This window comes from Nicotiana tabacum, chromosome 6 (genome assembly GCF_000715075.1).
Source record: "Nicotiana tabacum cultivar K326 chromosome 6, ASM71507v2, whole genome shotgun sequence".
NCBI lineage: Eukaryota > Viridiplantae > Streptophyta > Magnoliopsida > Solanales > Solanaceae > Nicotiana > Nicotiana tabacum.
In genome coordinates this window covers 143,352,463-143,377,981 of record NC_134085.1, presented here as the reverse complement: position 1 = coordinate 143,377,981, position 25,519 = coordinate 143,352,463, and positions in this window count along the sequence as shown.

Sequence of the window (25,519 nt, the reverse complement as noted above, 5' to 3'; positions counted from 1 at the left end):
CTACATATTGAACAAAGTGCCTTCTAAATCAGTTTCTTTCACTCCTTATGAGTTATGGACTGGTCATAAACCAAACTTAAAGGATTTACGACCTTGGGGTTGAGCTTCATATGTAAAAGATTCCTTTAGCAAGTTTGGTAAATTGGGTCCAAAAGGCAAGAAATGTATCTTTATAAGATATTCAAAACACTCCAAAGAGTATGTGTTCATTGGTGAATTAGAGGATGGAAGTGTTTCTGAGATTGAATCACGAGATGTCACATTTCTGGAAAATGGTTTTTCAAAGAAGGATGAGGTAAAGAATGGAGAGCCTCTTTATAAAATGTTGAACGCCGATAGTCAGCCATTGTCTTTTGACACAATTGATAATCAAATTGATCAAAATATTATTCTTGATCCGAGTGGGAGTGGGAACTCTCAAACCCAAAATCCTTCTGTATTTCAACTACGAAAGAGTGCCAGGACAAATATACCCAAACGTATTTATGAAATTAAAGATTATGTTTTCTTGGTATCTCCCACAAAAATGGATGAGCGAAAGTCTATGACTGAGGCTTTATTGAGCCTTGGAAAAGATGAGTAGGTGAAAGCAATGAAAGAAGAATTAGAGTCCATGAAAACCAACAAAGTCTGAGATCTAGTTGACCTTCCGCCTGGGCGTAGAGCCATTGGGAAAAAGTGGGCTCTCAAAACGCAAAGTGGATGAGTCAATAGAAAGATACAAGGCATGATTTGTGGTAAAAGGCTTTACTCAAGAAGCCGGAATAGATTATGAGGAAATATTTTCACCAGTTGTGAAGTTTACCTCCATTCGCTTACTTTTGGCTATAGATGCACATCTGAATTTGGAATGACATCAAATAGACGTGAAGACAACTTTTATCAATGGAGAACTAAACGAAGAAATCTACATGGAACAACCTATAGGCTTCATCGTTAAAGCCAAGAAAAGAAGGTCTGTAAATTGAAAAGATCTATTTATGGCCTAAAGCAATCTTCAAGGAAATGGTATTTGAGATTTCACAAGGAGGTGATTTCATATTATTTCACCATGATCAATGAAGACCATTACATTTATGTGAAGAAGTCCAATGGAATGTTTGTAATTCTTTCTCTTTATGTGGATAATATTTTATTTGCTGGAAACAATTTGGAGTATTTGAAAACTATCAAGTCATGGCTTTTAAAGTTATTTGACATGAAAGATATGGTCCTGGCAGACTATATCCTTGGAGTTAATATCCAAAGAGACCATTCCAAAAAATTATTGTGTTTATCTCAAGAAACTTATATAAAGAAAATTTTGGAGCGTTTTCGCATGAACAATTTCAAATCCATGGATACTCCTATAGTGAGAGGTGAAACTTTAAGCCTTGAAATGTGTCCCAAGACTGAAAATAAAAAGGAAGACATGTCTCGAGTTCCATATTCAAGTATTGTCGAAGCTTGATATACGCTATAATGTTTACTCGCCCAGACATTTGTTATGCCATAGGTCTGGTTGGAAGGTATCAATCCAATCTTGGAAAAGATCATTAGAAAGTTGAGAAGAGAATTTTTAGATACCTGAACGGAACTACAGATTATTCACTATATTATAGTGGAAATGATTTATACTTAAGAGGATATACAAATGCTGATTGGGCTGGTAAGCGGAATGATAGAAAATCAACATCTAGTTATGCCTTCTTACTTAATGGCGGTGCTATATCATGGAAAAGTAAGAAACAAACTTGTACAACCCTTTCAATGATGGAAGCATAGCTCGTGGCTTGTGCGTCTGCAGTACAAGAAGCCGTTTGGTTGAAGAGATTCTTTGAGCATTTGGATATTACAAAGAACTCTCAGCGGCTATTGCATATACAAAAGATCCTAAGTATCATAGCAAGACCAAATACATTGACATCAAGTATAACTTTGTGAAATACATGGTAGCAAGTGGAGAGATAAATTTACAATACATTCCCACACGAAGCATGATAGTTGATCCTTTTACAAAGGCAATATCTAGAGACCTGTTTGAGAAACATGTTATGGATCTAGGTTTGCGAAGGATATGAACATATTTTTGTGTGTTGTAAAATGATTTTAGTATTATAATATGCTCATCAATATTTGACTCTTGAATTTATGCTTATATCTCATATGCATGTAATGAATGTTTTGTTGAAAAATGTGTCAAACAAGTCGCGAGAATGGCTCTCTCACACGAGCAATCGCCTCTTACGTTAGAATCATGAAAAGATGAGACCTTATAGAACCTTAGATAATGCGAGGTTATATTTACTTGTAAGTGTCGGTCTTGATAACTAATCAGACTTACGAATTTCACTATTCGATTATGATTTGTTTTGTAAGCCAGATGCAAGTTTCTCGAAGAAGATGGTTTGAGGATTATTGAAGTGAGAAACTCGGGTTAGACATTTGGAGGTGTCTAGACCAAGATCTGTACGGTGTTGAATGATTAAAAGAATAAGACACAGGCGCCAATATAAGGTGAAAATATAGTAACATGTGTTTCATACCATGTGTGCTATCGACCATGGGATAATGGAAGAATGAATCTCTACTTCTTCATTTTGTGAGATCCCAAAGAACTTAGAACAACTTTTGTTGAAATACCCTTTTGACCTTTTACTGTCTCTTGAAGTGCCAATCAGTGTTGCTACTTTAGCGTGCCACTAATAGCCATGAGTGATTTGGCAATGCAGTACATGTCTAGGAAAGGAGTTGATTTGGAATGGAAAGATTCGAGTAGAAAGGGAAGACGCCTAAAGTTTAGTAATTTAACTTGTATTCATAGGTTGACCATTACACTTACCATGAGGGTATTGGTTATAATTGTAGATACAATGTTATATGAGAACTCGGGTTTGCCTCTTTCAAGGATGAGGGATTGAATAAGTAGCTACTGGAATAGCGAATGATGTCTGGGATATTGCAAGTATTAATATCATCATGCCAATAGTGAATCCTTTCCATATGTGATTGGATGTCTACATAGAGCTTTAGTACAACCTTTAAATGGTTTTGGAATGTTATAGCTCTTTGTGCTCGCAGGTGGCACCAACTATTTGCTAGTATGAATTGTGTGTCAAAGACATCGGTCTAGCCCACTATGAGCGAAGTGGGAGATGTTGGATTATGGGTCGTGGGTCGCTCCATGTGGGCTGACCCGACCCGATTAGGAGAGATAAGTCAGAAAGGTTAAGAGAAGTTACCACTAGACCACAAACACCACTAAACTGAACGTGCAAAAAAGGGGGAGTGGTGGGTTTTCTTCCTTAACTGCTATTACTCTGCCTATTTATGTTAAGGAGAAAACACAGAACTTTCAAGCGTAAGAATTTTCTCTGACTAATCCTTTCTTCACGAAAAACACATATAAGTTAGGACATCTAATTGGTGGAAGATTAACTTTGTTTCCTAGTGATTCAAAGTTCGATTTGGGGCAATTATTTCGGTGGTGAGTTCAACAATTCTTCTGTTGCATTATTGACAGGTATGCTAATGTTGTTCTCGCCCTCCGATAGTTAAACTACCACAAATGATCAAAGAATAATAAATAATTGAATTAAAAGGAGATAAAACGATCAAACCAAATGTAATGAAGTAATTAAGCCTGATGTTAGACTCAGATACTAAAGGCCACTTTCAGTAGAACCCTCAAAATAGAACTCGACTGCAACTAGAGGGATGAACCGCTAATGAGCACTTGAACAATTACTAAAAGCTAGAATAAACTTTATTGCTTTGATATGCATGCCATCAGTGACTCAAGAAATGAAAGGGTTCTCCTCTTTATATATCAGAGGAGTTTTAACCTTAATACAAGTCTAAATAAGGAAAAAATCTTTCCCTTCCTTTCCTCTCACGAAAACATGATCTACCGCCAATAGCGAGCGTGATCAGCGCTGTAATATCCGGCTGATGGCGGATATTTCGGCTCTCTGTTTGTCTTGTTAAACCATTTTTTCTTTACCATTAGTTCTTCGCATTGCTCGAGCTGGAATCTCTCCAGTTTCATCCATGCCCGATTCCTGACGTATCATTTGTCCATTTCTGGTTCCGATCTGTAGGCACTTTTGGTCTCACTCGAGCTAGTAATGAGTAACATTTTTCCTCTCTCTTCAACGGAAAATTGGGGGTAACTATCCCCAATTTTACGCGTACACAGGTAGTCCCCTCACTTCTCGAAGAGTACATTATTGGAGCGAAGAGAGGTGACTAATTGACCCTGGTTCCTTCTCTTGCACACCATGAGCACGTTGATGAACTCGAACATCCTATCAGTCAAGTCGCTCTGACTTTACACATGCTTCAGCCGTCACTTGATCACCTCCAGTAGTTACCGAATTCGAAACTTCACGCATTCATTACTCTTTTCCTATAAAACTTCTGGTTTCCTATTTTTACTTTTTTACTTTATGATTTCGAACTTCCCTAGGTTACCTTCGAGTTTTTAATCTATTCATCAATCCTTCAAATCTTCATAACATGTTTTCCACATCTTCATATCTTCATGTTTCATCTTCAAACCTTCATACCTTACCTTCAAATCTTCATACCAAATCTTTAAACCTTTATACCAAACCTTTAAACCTTTATATTTTTAGATAGAGATGTCTAAGCCTTAGAAATTAGTACCCCAAAATACTGCACCGACGACATCTTCCTCGGCCAACGGCATCGATGTAGAGCCCCTGGTGGTAGCCCCGGGACCTCCCCTTATAGATTTCATCCTCGATGGATGCTCTATAGATAACGACTTTAAGGACAAGAAAGCCTCCGCGCAAGGATACTGAGGTGAGGAAGCATGGAGGTACGTTTGCTCCATCACCGAGAAGATGCTTAAAGTAGTCCGAAAGGACTACAAATGGGAAAGCAAAGACATAGTCATTCCCAGTCCCGATGAGGATATCATAACATACGTGGAAGGATATTTAAGTGTTTGCACGTATCCTTTCAAGTTTGCTCTGGTTTATACGGTGATCCTCGAGTTCTGTAAGAGGTACAAAATGTGCTTTGGTGAACTTCACCTATCGTTGTGGAGGATCATGACCCTTTTCCACCATTTTGCAAACAACACGGAAGAACCTCGATTCACAGTCGATCACCTGCTCCAAGTTTACAACCCCCAATTCTTCTGAGAGGGGTTAATCAAAATTGCCCATTGGGCAAAGAAAGCTCCATTCTCCTGTATAGAAGAAGACATAGACCGAGATTGGCAATGTAGGTTCGTTCGGATAAAGACTAAAGACCTCATTCCTTTTGAGTTCATGCCATTCCCCGAGAAGTGGAACCCAAATTGTAAGTTTACTTCCTCTTAAATTATGAAAGTCCCTTCTTGAACCTACTTTTCATTCTCATGACATATTTTATTTGATATACAACTGTGTACCGAGTCCCTAATGCGGTCCTGCATTTCAGGGAGTGGGTCGATGGCATATGCATATGCAGCTCACCTATTCCAAGTGTGAGTTGTGTAATCTCTCCAATGGCAAATAGGGCGCTCTTTCTCACGGTGAGTGCCTTTTTCTGGTTGAATCTTTCCCTGGTCGCTTTTTACTCTGTTATTGTCATGGCTAAGTCCTTTTTTTCACAAGCTTTCCCAAGACCGCCAAACTTTGGGAAATCGCTGATGCCATAACATCGACCTCGTCTACAAAACCCTCTGCTTCTCTATAGCCCATTGCCGAAGTTTCTGTGAAGAAAGAGGATAAAACGAAGAGGTAGAAGAAGAAAAGATCCCCTGACTCCTCGGACCCTCCTGCCAAGGCGAAGAAGAGGGAAAGGATTATGCTCAGGGTCAGAAAGGGCACCAAAAAGACTTCGGGTCCCCGAGTCCCGAATTCCCAAGATCTTCATCGGCTCAAGAACTTCCTGAGGATATAGATAACATGGAGTTTGTCACTCACGAGTCGATCGATGTCGACCAAGAGTTAGTGGCCCCGTAGGGGGACACTCAGACAACTAAAACCTTGATAGCTCGGGAACTAAAGGAAGAACACATGGCTACTGCTTCACAAAAAGCCCCTCCGATTGTGAGAGCATCTGCTTCCGAAGGTGATGCCATCATCCACATTCAATAATCACCACCCTGGGTAGAGTCCACTTTAAATGAAGCTTGGTCCATCGAAGAGAAGCCGATCAAATCGTCTCGAGCTATAAATGAGGCCCTTAACTTATTTTTTGAGGGCGTGGATGTCAGCATACTGGAGGATTACTCTGGGTTTTGCCACCTGGAGATCCCGAAAAGGGTCGTGCAACCAAGAGTAGGTGAGTCGAGTTTGAGCTCAAAGCTCGAGAAGTAGTTTCATGCCCTGAGTGTGGACCTTGAGCGAAAGAAGACGATCATGTTCACAGTGCCGACGGGTACTAGCATGTTGTTCGGGCTAGTCGGAGTGGCCAGCTATCACATTCCTTGGTAACTAAGGAAGACCAAGTGAAGTTGAATGAGGTAGATGGGCCAAGTCTTTTCAACGAGGCTCAGCAGGTGCTAAATGGGCATACCCATTTCCTTGTTTATTTTAGCGAGTTCCTGTTATCTTAACTATTTCTAACAATTTTCTTTCTCTATGTCCTAGGCCTCGGTGCTTCATCATGAAAGCTTCCACCGATCCAGGATGGAGGTTATCCACCTCAAGTTCGAGCTCAAGGAACAAGTTCCGCAAATGGAGATGTACAATGTTCTTTGTGAGTAGACTGATTAAGTCCTTAGGGACATGATCGAGCTCCTTACTCTTCGGGCCGAGCTAGAGAAGGCTCAGAAGGAGGCCTCAATAGCAAAACAGGACCATGCTCTACTAGTCGAGAAGGTAAGAGTGCTCGAGATTGATAATGAGAGGCTGAACGCTAATGCTAACACTGCAACCTCACAGGACCAAGAGAAGATAACTTTGATTGACAAACTCAGGATCTAGATGGATGGCATCAAGGTTTCTCTGATGAGATGAGGGGCAAAATGAACCTGCTAGCATTGGAGCGGGATGCCACCATAAAGGATTTGGTGTTGACAAAAGTGTAACTTCGAGTGATGAAGGAAAATTCCAACAAATAGGCTTGGCTGAATGAAGAACTCCGAATGCGACTTGCCTCGGCAGTCGCAGAGACTGATACCCTCGGCCCAGAGTAAGCTGCATTAAAGTCCGACTTGTAGGTGGCTTTGAACGAGATCTCGAAAGCCCAAGACATGTTGGCCTAGTATAAGGCTAATATCGAGATATGATCGGGTCCAAGCCTGCACTACTATTGAGTAGAGAGGATGGTTGATACAGTTTTACCCAACAAGGTTGGGATCGAATCCACATGGAGTTAACTTGTTTGGAGTTAGATTTATATCCAAGTCTAGATGTGGGTTTTCCTCTTAATTATACTTCCACACATGATTGGTTTGTTTTCTACTTCTACTTCTATTCTATAACATACAATATTTGACACTAAGTACAATATTTTTGTTGTTGATTTTCAAGGGTTTAAAGGGACTAGGGTAGTGACTTTCACCTAGGTGGATATCTAACGGGTCGTAAGAATATAGGACACTCATGTGATTAATTTGGGTCGCAATATAGGTATCACACCCGGGTACTCATTCTATACCTCTCGGTAGTTTGAGTGATTTTGCCCAATTTGGCTTTCTCAAGTCCAAATGGGTATTCATACAATTCAAGTGATTTTAGGTCAATCGGGTATTACTATTTCTAGGTTTATCCTTTTAATTGGGGCTATCAATTTCTTGAATTCACCCTAATTCCTTGTTAGCCTAGTTTTCCTAGACGTAGTCCCTCTTTCTAAAGTAGAAACTAAGTCATAAAGGCATAAATCAGTGTTTGCAACCACTAATTCAATAGTTCTAGCAATAACTAGGCTAAGTATCACTAACCTATACACATTCAAGCCCTAAAATTCAAGACCCATTAAATACTCACACTAGTATTGGGTCACAACCCTAGCTATGGGTTTAGCTACTCATGGAAATAAAAGAAATCAAAGATGAAATAAAGATAAAATCCATAATACTAGATTAAAAGATCAAAAGCTAATGTTAAAAGTTGAATCTAATACAAAATTGCCCAAAATGGAACCTGCAGCCATCTCACGTGCTCAGCAAAAACAAAACTTAACCTAAAATGTGAAAAAGATCTATCTATACTAAGCTAAAACATTTTATCAAAAATGCCCCTGCGGAGGTTTTGCGGCCGCGTAATTCTGACCGCGGGCGCCCTCTTGCTTTTGCCACCATGTAATTTTGATCGCGGTCCGGGTTTCTTCACATCTGGGACTGGGTTGAACCTTGTTTCGTGGACCACATAATTTTCACCGCGTCCGTGTGAGAGCTTTCCACGGCCGCATAATTTTGATGCGGACCACTATTAACATTTTTGCATAACTTGTGAGCTCACTAAACCTTAGCAACTGCGGTCTGTGAAATTCCGATCGCGACCGCGGTGGTACTTTCGCAGCCGCTACTTTCTGACGCGGTCCGCGTCCATGTTTGTGGCCAAAAACAACCTCTTTGATTCTCCATTTCACGAGCTGCATAATTATGAGTGCATCCATGTTGATACTTTCGCAGATGCACTTTTCTGTCGCGGTCCGCGTTCCACAGCTCTTGGCCTAGTCTTGGTTATTGTTCGAGTTTTTGAATCCTTTATGAGTTGATGGGCAAGCAAGCATATTGCATCAGTTTTCGGGATTACCATTATGCATTTTAAGCCCAAACGCAAGTAAAAAAAGCAAATAATGGTTAAAATTCCGACTTATCAAGATAGTAAAAGCCTGTATTATAATGAAGGCTGAGTGTATGAAGTGGCTATCTTGAAGAGAAGCACTCAAAGAAATCCAGGCCGGGGAAATCGGCATAGCAACAAAGATTGAAAAGGCCAAGAGGTTCAAAGCCAAGACCAAAGAAAAATATCAGCCTCAAGGGTCAGATAGCGTGATGGGCTCCGATGAAGATTAGGAAGGAAATGCCTTAGTTTTTTATTATTTTTTGGCCTTTTAGTATTCCTTGGGGCCGTTTTCCCATGCCATGTAAATATTTTTTGATAAATAAATGAAGTTACCCTTCGGCTATACATCGTGTCCTTTAATTTTTGTTTGCTTCTATTTAGGACTTAGAATAAATAACTTGTCTCGGACTTAATACATAATTAATGCCTTAACATAAATTTTGACATTTCCCAGATTGTTCAACTTTCAAAGCCCAAATAAGGTCCGGATCGAACAACGACTCCGAGTTGCTTTAACTTCGGATTGTCTAACAAAAATAAAATGAAGTATTAATTAAAAAAATTGAATAATTTATCCGGACACAGTTAATATTTGCGAAGATGGCCCTTTCCATGGCCGTAATTTGAAACCGATTGATTCAATCAAATCAGACACAGTTTTTATAGACTTGAAATGTGTAAGGCTTTTTAAATTTACGAACTCAGATGTCTCCGAGTCATTTATGCATCGGGGCCGTAGCTCTAATGGATTCACACCTTATGTTGAACATAGCCTTTTGTATTTAGGTCCTGCCTCGTGGGCTTAGTACCATCAGGGTTTAGTAACCCGATTTTCCCGGTCTTTTTGTTTGACGGTAGTCCCCAGTTCGAGGCAACCCGTAGGATTAGGGATTTTAAATAATTGGGCAAGTCTTGTGGACTTTTATAGCTTTTAAGATTTCATGCCCCCTGTTAATGATGGCTCGTAGGCTTAGAGGGTTTTGAAACTAATATTCTAAGTGATATAATGATAATATTGCTCATGTAAGTGCGAACCAATGAAGTGTAGAAGGTGAATTTCTCACTTTATTACTCACGAATGTAAATATTCGAAGATACAAAACTTTCCGCCATGGCGGGAATGAACTATCTGGGCATGATTCAGTTGATCATTTGACCCTTATAATAAATCTCGTTATTCAAGCCTTGTCTTTTGATGATGAGTAAAATTATCTATAAAATCTTTGAACTCAGATCTTCGGTTCTTAACTCAGGGTGTGACAGTTCCCTAATACTCGAGGCCGAATTTTGAGGGTTCGAGTACTATTGATCCGGTATGGGCAGTCTCCAATCCCCAATCCTAGACCGGTCTACAAAACGAGAGTAGCACGCTTACTGTTGCCTCGTTAAAAACCTTGCCGTAAAAGCCATTTTGGGGAAAAACCGATAGAAGTGAAAAAGAATACAACACGTACTTTCAGATCTAATTTTTGAACTTGACTTCGATTGAGTATCTGCACGGGTTAGTTCAAAGGATAATAAACCTTGAAGAAATTTAGGTATTCATACCCAGTAGTAGTACTGCTTTAAGTTTGCCACATTCCAGTTGTTTGGCAGTTGCATGTCATTTCCGGACTCAAGCTAGTATGAGCCTTTTTTGGTTATACCAGTGACTCTGTACTGTTCTTCCCAGTTCAGACCTAGTTTTTCGTCATTCGGGTTCTTGGTATGTGGTGTGACTTTCATCAACACTACGTTCTCGGCTTGAAAATTTTGACCCATTCGCTACTTTTGAGCTACTAACCAGACCAGGGTGGCTCATCACCTTTCATCCGCTAAATTTAGAGTTGTGGCCATGGACACGTCGTTCGATGTTTTCGTAGCATATTGGAACCTTAAGCTCGGCTCTCCCATTTCTACTGGAATCAAAGCCTTTCCACTATTGTTTGATATGCCCATAAGACCTCGAAGATAATTTCTTTCCACTTTTGTCTTGAGTCGGTCAAACTTTTCTTTAGGTTATGCAATATGGTTTTGTTAGTCGACTCCGCTTGACTATTTGCGCTCGGGTGATAACGGGTCGATAAAACCACCTTGCTGCCGATGAATTGTCTCCCATTGTCACATATGATTTCGGTTGGTATCCCGAACCAGTAGATTATATGATCCCAGATGAAGTCGACAACGTCCTTTTCCCTAACTTTCTCAAATGTTTGTGCTTCAGCCTACTTGGAGAAGTAATCGGCCATGAGCAAGATGCATTGAGACTTACTGGGTGCCCATGGTAAAGGACCTACGATATACATTCCACACTTCATGAACGGCAAGGGGAAAGGATCGGGTGAAGAAGCTCTTCCGGTTGGTAGATCATCAGGGCATGACTTTGACATTCATTGCATTTTTAACAAAGTCCTTTGCATCCTTCTCCATCTTGTTCTAGTAATACCCGGCCCTGATCAATTTTCGAACCAACAATTCCGCTCACAAATGGTTTCCACAAGTCCCATCGTAGAATTCCCTCGTCGCATAATCGGTCTCCTAGGGCCCCAAATATCTTGCTAATGGTCCAAAAAATGACCTTCGGTATAATTGACCTTCAATCAAGCAAAACCTGATAGCTTTAGTTCGAAGGGCCCTCGATTCTTTAGGATCTAATGACAACTTCCCCTCCTGAAGGTAGTCCACATACTTGTTAGCCAATCCCAAGTTAAACTTGTTGAGTTTACCTCGGCATGACCGACCTCTATCATTGAGCTCATCAATTTCACTACCATTCCGAAGTTGAATTCATCGAAGTCCGCTAATGATCCTAAATTAGCCAATGCATCAGCCTCGTTGTTCTTATCCCAAGGCACATGTTGTAACGTCTATTCTTAGAACCAATGTAACACACCTTATAATTTATCTAAGTATCTCCACATCCGGTATTCCTTGACTTCGAACATTTTGTTAACTTGGTTAACAATAAGGAGGGAATCACACTTAGCTTTGACCTGCGATCATAGCCTCATACTCGGTTTTATTGTTAGTCAATTTACAGTTCTAATTGATTGCTTTATTACATCACCCGTGAGGGATTTTAGTATGATACCCAACCCAGACCCTTTCATGTTGGAGGCAACGTCCATGAATAGGGTTCAGACCCCCAAGCTAGTGTTGATATCCAATTTTTCTCTCATATTTTTTAATATCATATATACTTTCCAAATATTATTTGTGCATCATCACCAATTTAAAATACTCATATAAATATTTTCTATAACTTTTCATAATATTTTAGGCTTTAAAATTTATTTCTTGCATTTAAACTATTCAAATATTTATTTAATTATCCTTTCAAATTATTTTTTGATAACCTAATAATCCAAACATATTACTTATACCCACATACATGTTTTACAATATTTTTTACTTCATTGTACATAATTACATCTGTATTTTGAACAATTTATGCATTTTTTGCAATAATAGCTTACTTTACAATTAATTGTATTTTGTCATTTTATTCAGGTTCAAAATAATTTTTTATATTTTTATAACCTTCATCTATTAGTTAAAAATGTTAAGTTTCATAAATGATATTTTTATATTTATTTAACTATCTTATTAAATTATTTTTCCTTAATTTCTTGTATTTAAAATCCATCACAATCCTAACCCAATTTTCGGACAAAATTAATGGCCCAAACACCCCCAAATATCAAGCCCAATTCCCAGAGCCCAAACCAAACAACCCCATTCATCCAACTCGATCGCTACCCGTTTAAATGACCCGCCCTGCTGTACCTTAAATCGCGGCCTGTGATCTCAGATGATCAACAAGCCATATATCACCCCTCTCATTCCCCCAACTTCGCCGCCCCAACATGCTCTCAACCTTCCCTCTTCTCTCTTCGAAACCCTAGTAGCCGCCTCACCAATATCTCTACTATTCCGATGGGGAAATGGAATCATGTTATGATTTACTTACCTTACTCGTAAGATCTCGCTATTATGAACGTGTAAATGGAATTACTTGAGTATTTATTCTATTTTGGAAAGTATATTGGGATTGGATTATATCGACTTTGATCTTGGAGATTTGAACAGTGTTTCATCTATATACATGAAGAGGGACTTGATTCCTCACACCAGCTGGTCGATTTTCAAACATTTAACCCTAATTAGGGTTCAGAACTCGATTTCTCCCTTTACCGGTTCTGATTCTGATTTGTATGTGATATTTCCTTTCCTTATTTGTGCTTAATTGATTGTTTTTTATGCTTTTTCTTTCAATTTCTACTAGTATAAAAACCTATCCCCGTTCCCTTTCAAGTTCTCAATGATTCATTACTAAACTACTCTTACCACAACTCTGACTCTTCTATACTTTCTGCACACTTGGCTCTTCGCCGGCTGAAAGTCAAGGCCATCTGATTTTGATTAACTGACCTTCTCAGTGCGAGCACTGCCCGGGGTTTATTTGAAACCTCTGAGAACTTTGACACACTAAGGTTTAGGGTCTATTTCTCTCTCTGCTGTCAACGACTGAAATATTATAGGAATTATTCTTCTTGTTTACCCATTTGTTAATTCGCAACTGGTAAGTGTCTTTGGCTCTGTCAATTTCTTACCTTCTCGTTGTGTTCATGTTTTGTAGATCCATGTCACTTAAACTTTGTGAATCTATATGCTATTGTGTTACCCCTATTCTTTTATGACTCAGAACATTTCTAGCATCTGAGCTTGTCCAACTTCTGAATCTGATGTATGCCTATTGTATGTGTTTAGCATGAATGATTTTCACTACCTTAAGCATGCCCAACCTAGTGTGTTTTTGTGTTTTTGAATATTTATACCTGCCACTCATCCCGAGTTTATCAACCTACTTTATTCTATATTTGTGTGATAAATCAACTCATATGTTCTAATTCCTGATGGATCATTCATGTGTACTTAATACTCTAATAGAGTTAGTTTTTAGTCATGTTGTTAGCCAAACGTATTGCCCTGCTAATTATGAACTTTAAGGTATGTTCCCTGTCTGGCTTAATTTCATGCTGTTTAGTACTATCTATGGTTTACAAAGTGAAAGTGCAACATCCAACTTTTCTCTTATGTGTAATCTGATAGTCTAGTTTTTGATGTATCCTTGCCTACTAAGTTCTGTGTTGCTTAAGCTTTTTGTGCTATGACTAGTATTTAGCATGTTCAAATTAGGTTTTGTAGACCATGTCCACCAACTTATTTGGTAATGCTATTTTCATTAGTTTCTCATGTTAGACATCCTTATGTGAGGACTAGACTGACTTTCTGTCCATGATTTTATTAGACTCTCATATTTAAAATCTCATGACTAAGTTCTTTATGTTAATTCTGGACCATGTTTGATTTGAAACTTTATTTGAAGTAGTATGTTATCTCATGTTGGTCAAACCTGTCACCTTAGCTTTGTCCTCACTAAATTCTCAACCATATACCTGCCTTATATATTCCCTATGAAGTTGTCAATATACTTTAGTGAAGACTGCTATTAGATACAACTTTGAGAATTCAGATGCCATGTGTAGTTTTTACTTGTATGGTTAAGTTTGGCATCTGGCGGGATAATTAAGCCATCCATTTGGGCCTAGTTTTGATCCATGTGTGTTATTGGACTTATACCTTGTAACTTGAATACTCTGATGCTTTGAGTGAGCCTGAGATTTTAGTCTAATGTTTGTGCGAAGTATTGGGCTGTTGAAGTCCCAGAAGTGTCACTGGTTATTTTCTTTGGGCATGTAATTGTTGGTCCTGTATTTGTTTTAGTTTATATTTTTGGTCATATTCTAAGCATGTATTCTTTCACTATGTATGTAATAACTTGTAATAAACAATAGCTGGGGATTAGTGAAAGTTGGGGTCTTAGTATACTCTATCTTCGCATGAATGGGTAGAAAGCATATTTATAGAGCTCTAATTATTTATTTGCTTTTCCACCTTTGGGGATTATCTACACAACGTGTCGATTAGCTAGTCTATTCACTTAGAAAGCATGACCTGGGGTTAATATAATTCCTTAACTTTCAAACATTATTAAGTATGCCTATATGGTCTGAAATTGGACGTGTTGCGCTTAGATATCATACCTATGGGAAATCAATGCAATGACTAGAAATGCATGCCTTGGCGTACTCCTTTCAATCACGTGAATCATCTAGATACCATGTCTATAGGATCTCTAATTGATTAATTAAAACTATTATTGTTGTTGTTCTCTTATTATTACATAGTTTGGATAAAAACCTTGCCTATAGGGACAAAAATAAGTAATTATGTGTTTTCAACGTCCTCACTACCCAAACACAAATCGTGTAGAGATCATGTCTATAGGGTATTGTCATAGCCTAGAAATCATGCCCATAGGATTTTTAACAGAATCATATATTAAAATCAACCGCTTTGTCAAGACAATCTGCCTAGAAATACTGCCCATATGTCTTTATGTCAACTTTTGAATCGTTCAATCACATAGAAATCATGCCTATAGGTCTTGAAAAATTTAATATACCTTGACTCCAAGCCTGCTTATATATTGTTGCCTGCCTAATAATCTAAACGTCGTTAGCATAAGTTCATAACTACCTACGTGCATCTATGTCTATATGAGGAGGCAAATTTGAGCCTTTATATGTTGGTTATATGCAGTCCTATATGTTTTAAATGTGCGCTAGTTTTATCACTTTTGAGCATCCTAAATAGAGTCTAGAACCACCTAAAAGTAGGTCCAAAGCCTCCTTGACCATAGGCATGGGGACGAGTGGTGCACGCATAGGACACGACTTAGAATTAAATTAGACCACCTTTAAGTAAACAACTTTAACATAGTCATCGGTAGCAGGAGATGATAGTCTGTGCCCGCTGATAATATGAGCAACTCCTACCTTTAGGGAATTGCGAAGTATTATTTATGTTGTAGGGGGTGATCCTTTAGGCTAAAAAACTTAAGATCCCCCTTTTTATATGTTTGATGTTCACACTTAGTCATCAAATATAGAATAATTGTACCCTGTAACATCTAAAGACTTGTATTGATTATTTATATAGTCAAATTATTGCCCGATTTTCTCAATGTGTTCATAATAGAATCTCTAAATTCCATGTCTTCCTTCACTTATATGATCACTTAGGACAATTGTAATCTGATAATCCGCATAGTGTAAACTTTGGCCAGGATCCACAGTTGTGGACCTCAAAGAGTGCCTAACACCTTCTCTTTGAGGTAACTTGAGACCTTACCCAAATTTTGGTGGCATAGACTAGTCAAATTAGAATTATTTTTAAATAGGTGTCCTAACGCACCTTAAAAAATTGTTAGGTGGTGACTCTTTTCTTTTAATACTCATTTAAAAGAGTTGTCACACATTGAAGCCTACTTTTGCAAGAAAACGGGGCGCGACAACATGGCGATTCTTTTGGAAAATATACACTCAGGCTCTTACCATAACAAAGTTGACTTATGTGGATTAACGGATATATTTGATGACATGTACATTGCTTCCCTTATCTTCCGTTATTTGTTTAAATTGCTATGATATTTCCCTTTATTTGTTAAAATTGTTGTGACATGAACGACCTCTCCCCGTTTCATTCATCTTATCTAAGATTGTTATATCATGACTCTCTCGTCCCTATTTCCCTATTTGCATCATTACATTCTCGCACATTTTCATGAACTAAACTGACTTCTCTCTTTTGTCTTTTTTTCTCTTCTTTTCCTCCTACTGTTCATCTTTACCATATTATTTACTGTTTTATGCACTTTTACCATGCAAATACTTGGCAACGTGTTACTATTTCTGCATAAAGCATGTTGTACAACATACTCCACTCGTGCTTATTATCAACGTATCGGCTCTTGATGAGTGTCCACGCTTTCCTAAAATCACCCTTTTAAATCGAAAAAGCTTATTTATGGTAGAGTAGTCGATCAGTGGTGTAGTCGACGGTCCAGTGTCTTTCCCTTTCGAGTTGTCCACTTGAGAGTACCAGTATAGACCTTTCTAGAAACCACACTCTGGTTTGAAATGTACATGTATCATGCTAAACCTAGTACGGATTGGGATGTCAATGGCGTATCAACCTGCTTAAGATGAACCTTGTCCAAAGTCCAACGAGATTTCCATAATCCCAAAAGACACCATCAAATTATGTGCATTGCTTAGAGAAAATTTCCCAACATATTGATCATTATTGTGTAAATAGCCGAATCTAGAGGGGGAAAGGGCTAACATTTATTTGTTTGCAGTAAATGAAGCACGAAATCTCCAGGTTTTGTATGGTCAAGAATATTCTGCCTTTGCTAATTGACTGATGGAAAGACATTGCACCCTATGATAGAAACTATGTGAGGAGAGTACTTAGTGACCTGCCATCTTTGCTGAACATTCGACCAAATAGAGACGGATCGAGGCTGCTACCATGTTCTAGGATGAGAAGAGAGCTATTTTTCGATTTGGAAATAGAAATGACTCTTCTCTTGGAAGAAATAGGGGGTTTCCAAGTTACCATGGGATAGTCCACGACTATTGGTGCTAGAGAATCACACTCTATGCGGTTTTCTGAAGATGTTGGATTTTAAGAAGAATGATGAGCTGGTATGTCTGAAGAAATCATACACCCCCTTTGAATTTCTATATGAGCGTTACGGGCATATCGAATCATATCGACTTCATCATGAGAAGCTAGCCATTACCTCTTTAGGATGGGTGCATCGTCGGGTCTATGTTTTCATAGTCTGCTTCGTGGGTTTGTATATATTTCCGATGCAAGGGGAAGAATTCATACTCACTTAGCCATGGTCGACAGGACCTTAATATATGACATCGAGGGACAAAATTCACTATCATCCCAATGATCATAGCTGAGATGTACCATGCTCTAGATCGGTGCAAGCATGGACCCAAACACTTTGAGGGTTGTAATCTCTTACTACAAGTTTGGCTTCTGGAACACTTTCAGAGAGGTGATTATCGCCAAGAGATTCTATGAAGGCCACTGAATGGATATATAGCCAGTCATCATCCAAATAAAATGACATTTATTCCAGACAGGTTTGCAAAGCCTGGAAATGCTCTAGGCTGGGTGTGTTTCTTCAGCAATCGGATAGATGAGCAAGTGTATTGGATGTTTGAATAGTTTCCAAGTAGTGATTTCATTATCAGGTCTAAAGGAATTACTCACTTAGTATTGATTGGGCTACGAGGCATCTACTCGTACGCTCCTATAAGGGTAATAAGGCAAGTTGGAAGGAAACAAGTCATACCTCGAGTTTCCAATGTGGTTCAATATAAGGCAGATTTCAAAGGGGATGTCATCTGATTCAAGTTCGAAGAACAACAAATGTGGAACAAAAAGATCATCATGGAAGGAGAGAATATTAAGCCAGACAGGTATCATGCCGGTTATATGTACTACTATCTATCATGGTTGGAAGCCGACATAGCTGGGGAGGTCAAACTTGGAGTCACTCTAAAATATAGGATCACAGATAAGGTGGTTGAAGCGCATGTGAAGTACAAGAGGCTACGCAAAAAAGGGTGCGTGAATCGGAAGCTAAGTATCTGGAACAACATAAAGTGAGCATGGAGGCGATGAGGGAATGGAAGGAGATTGTCAATAAATCGACAGAGAGTTTAGAATATCTAGATCAAGGATTGATGGAGCTGGAAGGGAAGATGAGAAAAAGACTTTGGTATTGTCAAGGCATGGACGATGATGAAGGAGGGAAACTAGCAAAGGCTTACTTGCTACTGGACATGCGAAATCTGGGAATATGATTGATGGAGTCAAGAGAGCCAAGCATAGAGAAAGTCCTTTAAGGACCAAGTAGATTAGGAGATAATGTCCTTTACTACTTTCTAGATTAGATTTCGATGTAATAATACTTAATTCCATTAGTGACTTTATTATTATTGTCGATTTAGTGAAAGAATGTTTTGGGTTATTTTCGCACTAATGATATGAAGCAAACGTTGGCATGGATTTTTTCCAAGTCTATGTGTCGCTTAGACCTACCTCAGGCACAATGTGGTCCCCCAAAATTAGGACACGAATTATTGCATGACCTTATGTGATACATGCTTAAATATTGCAAACACTCTTTTACTTCGTCTTACTGACTTGGTTACTTTTTGCTTTTTCTTTCTCTTGATTATTCCAATTCCGAAAGGTTGATTTGTGCATTCTGTCATCATCAACATACCACACCAGATCTAGAGGTCCTCCACCTAGCGACCCGAAAAATAACGGTAAAGGCAAAGGGAAGATGAATGATTTAAATGGTATTCGAAAAGACAATGCTACCATGGTAGAAAATGTTGAAACCTCAAATGGAGAAGTATGCTAGGACAAAATGAATTGGTCTTAAGTTTGGAGCAGAAAATCCTAGAGTTGCAGGGTGAGCTTAAGCATGTCCGAAATCTGGCAAACCTCTCTCTTACCTTAGACGTTGCTGACATCAACTAACAAACACACAACCACTCAGAACCAAACACCACCACAAAACACACAAAACTAGAATCCACCACCCATAGCTCTGAATCCTCCCGTACCGCACTAGTATCAGATCTCGTACCTCCCCAAAACCTTAATCCACCATCAGTGCAAACCCCTCAACACCACCACCATCACCCGCTCAAACCTCAAATTAATGATCACACATATACCCAAGTTCTAGGAACCCATCAAGGCAACCCGATATACGTGAAAACCTTACCCCATACCCCACAACAAACCTAATACATACCTGAGCCGACCGAGAAGGACATGCTCATTCAAAACATGATAGAAGAACTCAAGAAACTAACAGGGAGAGTCCAGAGTGTTGAAGGTTTAAACTATGAAGATTTGTGTATCCATCTAGATGTAGAACTGTCGAAGGGTTACAAACCTCCCAAGTTTGAGATATTTGATAGCACTGGTAATTCAAAGGTGTATCTGAGAACCTACTGTGATAAACTTGCAGGAGTGGGTAAGAACAAGCAAATCCGCATGAAATTGTTCATGCAAAGTCATACAGGAGACGCCTTATCTTGGTACATCAGTCAGAATCCAAAAAAGTGGAAGAATCGGGAGAGCATGGCATCAGATTTCATGGACAGATTTAGGTTCAATACAGAGAATATGCCAGACATTTTCTACATTCAAAAACTCAAGAAGAAGCCGATAGAAACCTTTCACGAGTATGCTACTCGTTGAAGATCAAAAGCCGCCAAGGTAAGGCCAGCACTTGAAGAACAGATGAACAAGTTCTTTGTTAGAGATCAAGATCCACAGTACTATGAAAGGCTGATGGTTATCGAGAATCACAAGTTCTCAGACATCATCAAGTTAGGAGAAAGGATAGAAGAAGGAATCAAGAACGGGATAGTAACTAATTCCGAGGCATTGCAAGCCACAAACAAAGCCTTGCAATCAGGGGCATTTCGAAGAAGAAGAAGAAGAAGAAGAAGGAATTGGGTTCCGTAATGGTGGCCCAATGTCCTAAGAGGTCATTTGGTAGGAGGTACTAGAAATAATAATGCAAGCATTAGCTCTATGCATTACTAATACCTTATTTGGTATATTTTTTCAACTTGTGTATAACTAATACACATCATACTTAATATTATCCTATGTATAAGTAATGCATAAAAAAACATAGCATTAGTAATACCAAGGCTATTAATGTATGCATTAGTATGGTTAAAGACAAAATTGTTCTTAACGTCCCTTAAAGCTAGAGAATATGGGGGACATTTTTGTAAACAATTATGTTTTTAAAAAATTATGCAATGCATTATAATTTTAATACACCATACCAAACAGTAGATAAGAAATAATATCTGCATAACTAATGCTTGCATTACTAACCCATGCATTACTAATCCATGCATTACTAATACACCTTATTCCGCACTATTCTTATACACCCTACCAAACGACCCCTTAGGGATAGAAATAGTACCAAACACCTCCACACACATATCAACCATAACCTACAAAATACCAATACCCTACTACCACCTACCAAGCTTATAACAGACAACCTGCATATTACCATTTACCACCACCGCCCTCCAAAACTACCCAAAGACACGACCAAACTTTGACTATAGAGCTCTTAGACGATACATCCCAATCGCTGAGCCCATAGACCAACTGTATAAGAGACTAAAGCCTGTTGGTTACGTCACCCCTATTCCTGCTATTACTATTGAGAACCCTTCCTAGTAGATTAACCCCAAAAAAACTTGTGTCAATCATTCAGGCACGAAGGGTCATACTATTGAAGAATGTTACATGTTAAAGGACAAGATTTAGACACTGATCGACACTAAGGTTATACAAGCAAAAGAAGCCGCACCAAATGTCTGGAATAACCCTCTCCCAGATTATAGGGGTGATGGAGTGAATGTGATAGAAACCAATAAGGAACGGGACCATGAAGGATCCATTGGACTTATTCGTGAGTGGGATACTCCCAAAATATCTCCTATCACCCTCTCGTTTATTGTGGTGCAAACCCAGGCACCGTTAAAGTTCAAGATAGCTACACTTTTCATTGTGATGGTAGCTCCCACACCATTTTATAAGTCCGATGTCATCCCATGGAATTATGTTGTGAAGGCAAGAAGAAAGAGAAAAGCTAAGATGGAAGAGAAAGGTATTGCGCAAGGTATGACTAGAACTGGCAGAGTTTACACACCTGAAAATTTTGGAGGAACAAGCAAGGAAGCTACATCTAAGCCACTTGTTGTTGAGATGAGAACTGATGATCTTTGGGAGAAGGTAAAGGCAAGAGAATACTCTATTGTTGATCACCTGAACAAGACTCCCACCCAGATATCCATTTTGTCATTGTTGCAAAATTCAGACGCGCACAAGAATGCCTTGATGAAGGTGTTAAGCGAAGCTTACGTGCCCGTCAGTATCACAAGCGAGGAGATAGATAACATGGTCGGACAGGTACTGGAAAGTCATAAAATTACTTTCCACAAAGATGAGTTACCGCCAGAAGAGTTGATCCACAACAAATCATTGCACATCACTGTGCAATTTGAAGACAAGTTCATTGCCAGGATCCTTATAGATGGAGTTCGAGTCTGAACATATGCCCACTAATTACTCTGAAAAGATTAGGTAAAGGCCTGCATGAGATAGAAATGGGAATCATGAATGTGAAAGCGTTCGATGGATCTCAGAGAGCCACTATCAAAGAAATCAACCTTGATCTACAGATGGGCCGACCTGGTTTGATGTCGAATTCCAAGTGCTAGACATATCTGCCACATACAACCTATTGTTGGGATGACCATGGATACACGCATCTGGGGCAGTCACTGCTACCCTGCACCAGGTTGTGAAGTTTGAGTAGAGCCATCACAGGGTGACCGTTCATGAAGATGGAAGCAACCGTATTTACACTAACTAGACTGTGCCAGTCATCAAAAACATGAGGAAATTGGGAGGAGAAACACACCACCGCATTGAGCGAGTAAACGCAATTGAGAAGTATTGATGGTGGAGCAATAAGATAGAAAGCATATTGATGTGGTCGGGATATGAACCAGGTAAGGGTCTTGTCCGAAATCTTCAAGGGATCACAGAACCCATACGACCACAGTATCATGGCATGACCTTTGGTCTCGGGTATGAATATACTGTGAAAGAATACCAGGATTGGACACCGCCGTGGCACCCTGATTATTATCCGCTGGAAAAACCCATACCACTGCTGCACCAAATATTCCGCCAGACTGACATGATTTGGGATTTGAGGAAGACGAGATTTTGGCCGGTATGTGGAAGTTGTTTCTGAATGAGGAAGACATGGACTGCAGTGCAGTTTTAGAGGAGGAGAAGGAGGAGGAAGATCTTATTATTCAGATAGCGGGAGAGGGAGTTGTTCTCAAGAACTGGACCGTTGCACCATCCCGGGCTCGCAGAGTACCTGGGTAGCCTAGCAGAATTAGCATGACTTATTTTTAAAATTGTTTTTGAGAATTTAAGACATTTTCAGTGTTTTGTATTGAAATAGTTACTCAAGCTATCGAGACGTACTTGTTGACAATTTTAAGTTTTAATGAATTATTGCTTCTCATTTATTTATCATTATCTTTCTACATTCTTTTCAGCATAATTATTACATATCCTGATAAACACACGACTATGACATGTAAGGACAATGATGTAGAAGATTTGGAAGATGATATAATACCTGAGAAAACTATCAAAGAAGTAGAGAATTTTGAGAACAAACCAAAGTTCAACTTAGAGGAAACTAAGGCAGTTAACTTAGGGGATTCCGAAACAGTCAAAGAAACTCTCATAAGCATTCTTCTATCACCTTCAGAGAAGGAAGAGTATATGAGGTTTTTAAAGGAATATGAGGATATTTTCACATGGTCCTATGCCAACATGACTAGGTTAAGCATATCCATAGTAGCTCACAAGGTACCTATCAACCCTATGTGTCTGTCGGTAAAGCAGAAGCTCAGAAAATTCAAGCCAGATATGAGTTTGAAGATAAAAGAGGAGGTTACCAAGCAAATCAAGGCTAGGTCCTTCGAGTTGTCGAATATCCGACCTAGTTAGCCAACATTGTGCCAGATCCAAATAAAGATGGGAAAGTCAGAGTGTGTGTCGTCTATCGGGACTTAAATAGAGCAAGTCCCAAAGATAATTTCTCGTTGCCCAATATACACATACTGATCGACAACTGTGCCAAGCATGAACTCCAATATTTTGTGGATTGCTTCGCGGGATATCACCATATTTAGATAGATGAGGAGGACGCTAAAAAGACAGCATCTATCATACTATGGGGGATATATTGTTACAAAATGATGCCATTTGGTTTGAAGAACGCTGGGGCCACCTACATGAGGGCCATCACGACCATCTTTCATGACATGATACACAAGGAAATATAGGTGTATGTGAATGATGTTATCATTAAATCTAATAGGAGTTCAGATCACATAGCAGACCTAAAGAAGTTTTCGACCGACTTTGAAAATAAAATTATAAGTTGAACCCTGCAAAATGTGCCTTCAGAGTCCCTACTGGAAAGTTGCTAGATTTCATTGTCAGCCACCGGGGTATTGAGCTATACCCGTCAAAAATCAAAGCTATTCAGGACTTGCCACCGCCAAAGAACAAGAAAGACCTCAATTATATCAGTTGTTTTATAGCACAATCAACGGTGATATGTGAGCCGATCTTCAAGATTATGAGGAAAGACACTGCAACAAACTGGACTGAAGAATGCTAGAAAATTTTCAACAAAATCCAGGAGTACTTATCTAAACTGCCCGCGTTGGTTCTGTTAGAACCAGGAAGACCTCTGCTGCTGTATCTATCTGTGTTGGATGGAGCCTTTAGTTGCTTTCTAGGGCTACATGATGAAACTGAGAGGAAAGTGCAGGTGATATATTATCTGAGTAAGAAGTTCACACCTTATGAGGCATGTGACATGGATATCCTAAAAGTTAATACATTAATTCTGTGTGTACACTACATATCTCATATCAAGGATGGATCCCCTAAAATACATCTTTCAGAAATTATGTATACGGGTATGTTAGCAAAGTGGCAAATATTGCTAAGCGAGTTCGACATCATCTATGTGACTCAGAATGCAGTCAAGGGGAAAGCAATGGCCAATCACTTAGAAAAAAACCCCGTAGACGGAGAATATGAACCATTAAAGACATATTTTCCCGATGAGGAAATGTCTTTCATAGGTAAAGATATTGCCAAAAAATATGACGGTTAGAGGATGCTTTTCGATGGAGAAGAAAACTTCAAGGGAGTGGGCATTAGGGTTGTCTTGTTATCAGAAACCGGTTAGCATTATTCGGTATTTGCAAAGCTCAGGTTCCCTGCACCAACAATATGGAAAAATATGAGGCCTGCATCTTGGTACTCAGATTGGCCGTCGACATGAATATTCAAGAGTTGTTGGTAATTGAAGATTCGGATCTATTGGTACACCAGGTATTAGGAAAATGGACCACCAAGAACACTAAAATATTTCCATAATTTCATTATGTACAAGCATTGATCAAGAGGTTCACAAAGATAGAATTCAAACATGTTCCATGGATTCAGAATAAGTTCGCAGATGCATTAGTTACCTTGTCTTCCATGAAACAACATTCGGACAAGAATTTCATTGATCCTATCCCAATAGAGATTTATAAGCAGCCAACTTATTGCGCTCATGTTGAAGAAGAGTTTGACAGAAAACCATGGTTCCACGATATCAAGGAATATTTGGAGAAATGAGAATACCAAAAAATTCCACGCACACTCAGTATCACACACTTTGAAAATTGGCTAACCATTTCTTTCAAAACTGAGGAATTATGTATAAAAGGACTCTTGACTTGGGATTGTTGCGATGCATCGATGCCAAGAAAGCATCTAGATTACTTGAAGAAATACACGTAGGAACTTGTGGACCTCGAATGAACCATTTCATTTTGGCCACAAAAATATTAAGAGCAGGGTATTTCTGGTCACCAATGCCAAATGCATGCTGATATGATACGAGTACCACCCAACGAACTTAATGCAACGAGTTTATCTTAGCCTTTCTCTGCTTAGGGAATGGATGTCATTGGACCAACTTAACCCGCTACTTCAAACGGACACAAATTCGTTTTGGTGGATATAGTTTACTTCACAAAATGGGTCGAAGTCGCTTCCTATAAGGTTGTGACTAGAAGGTCGTAGCAGATTTTGTCCGGGATCGTATTGTTTGTCGAATTGGAGAACCTGAGTCAATCATTACTGACAATGCC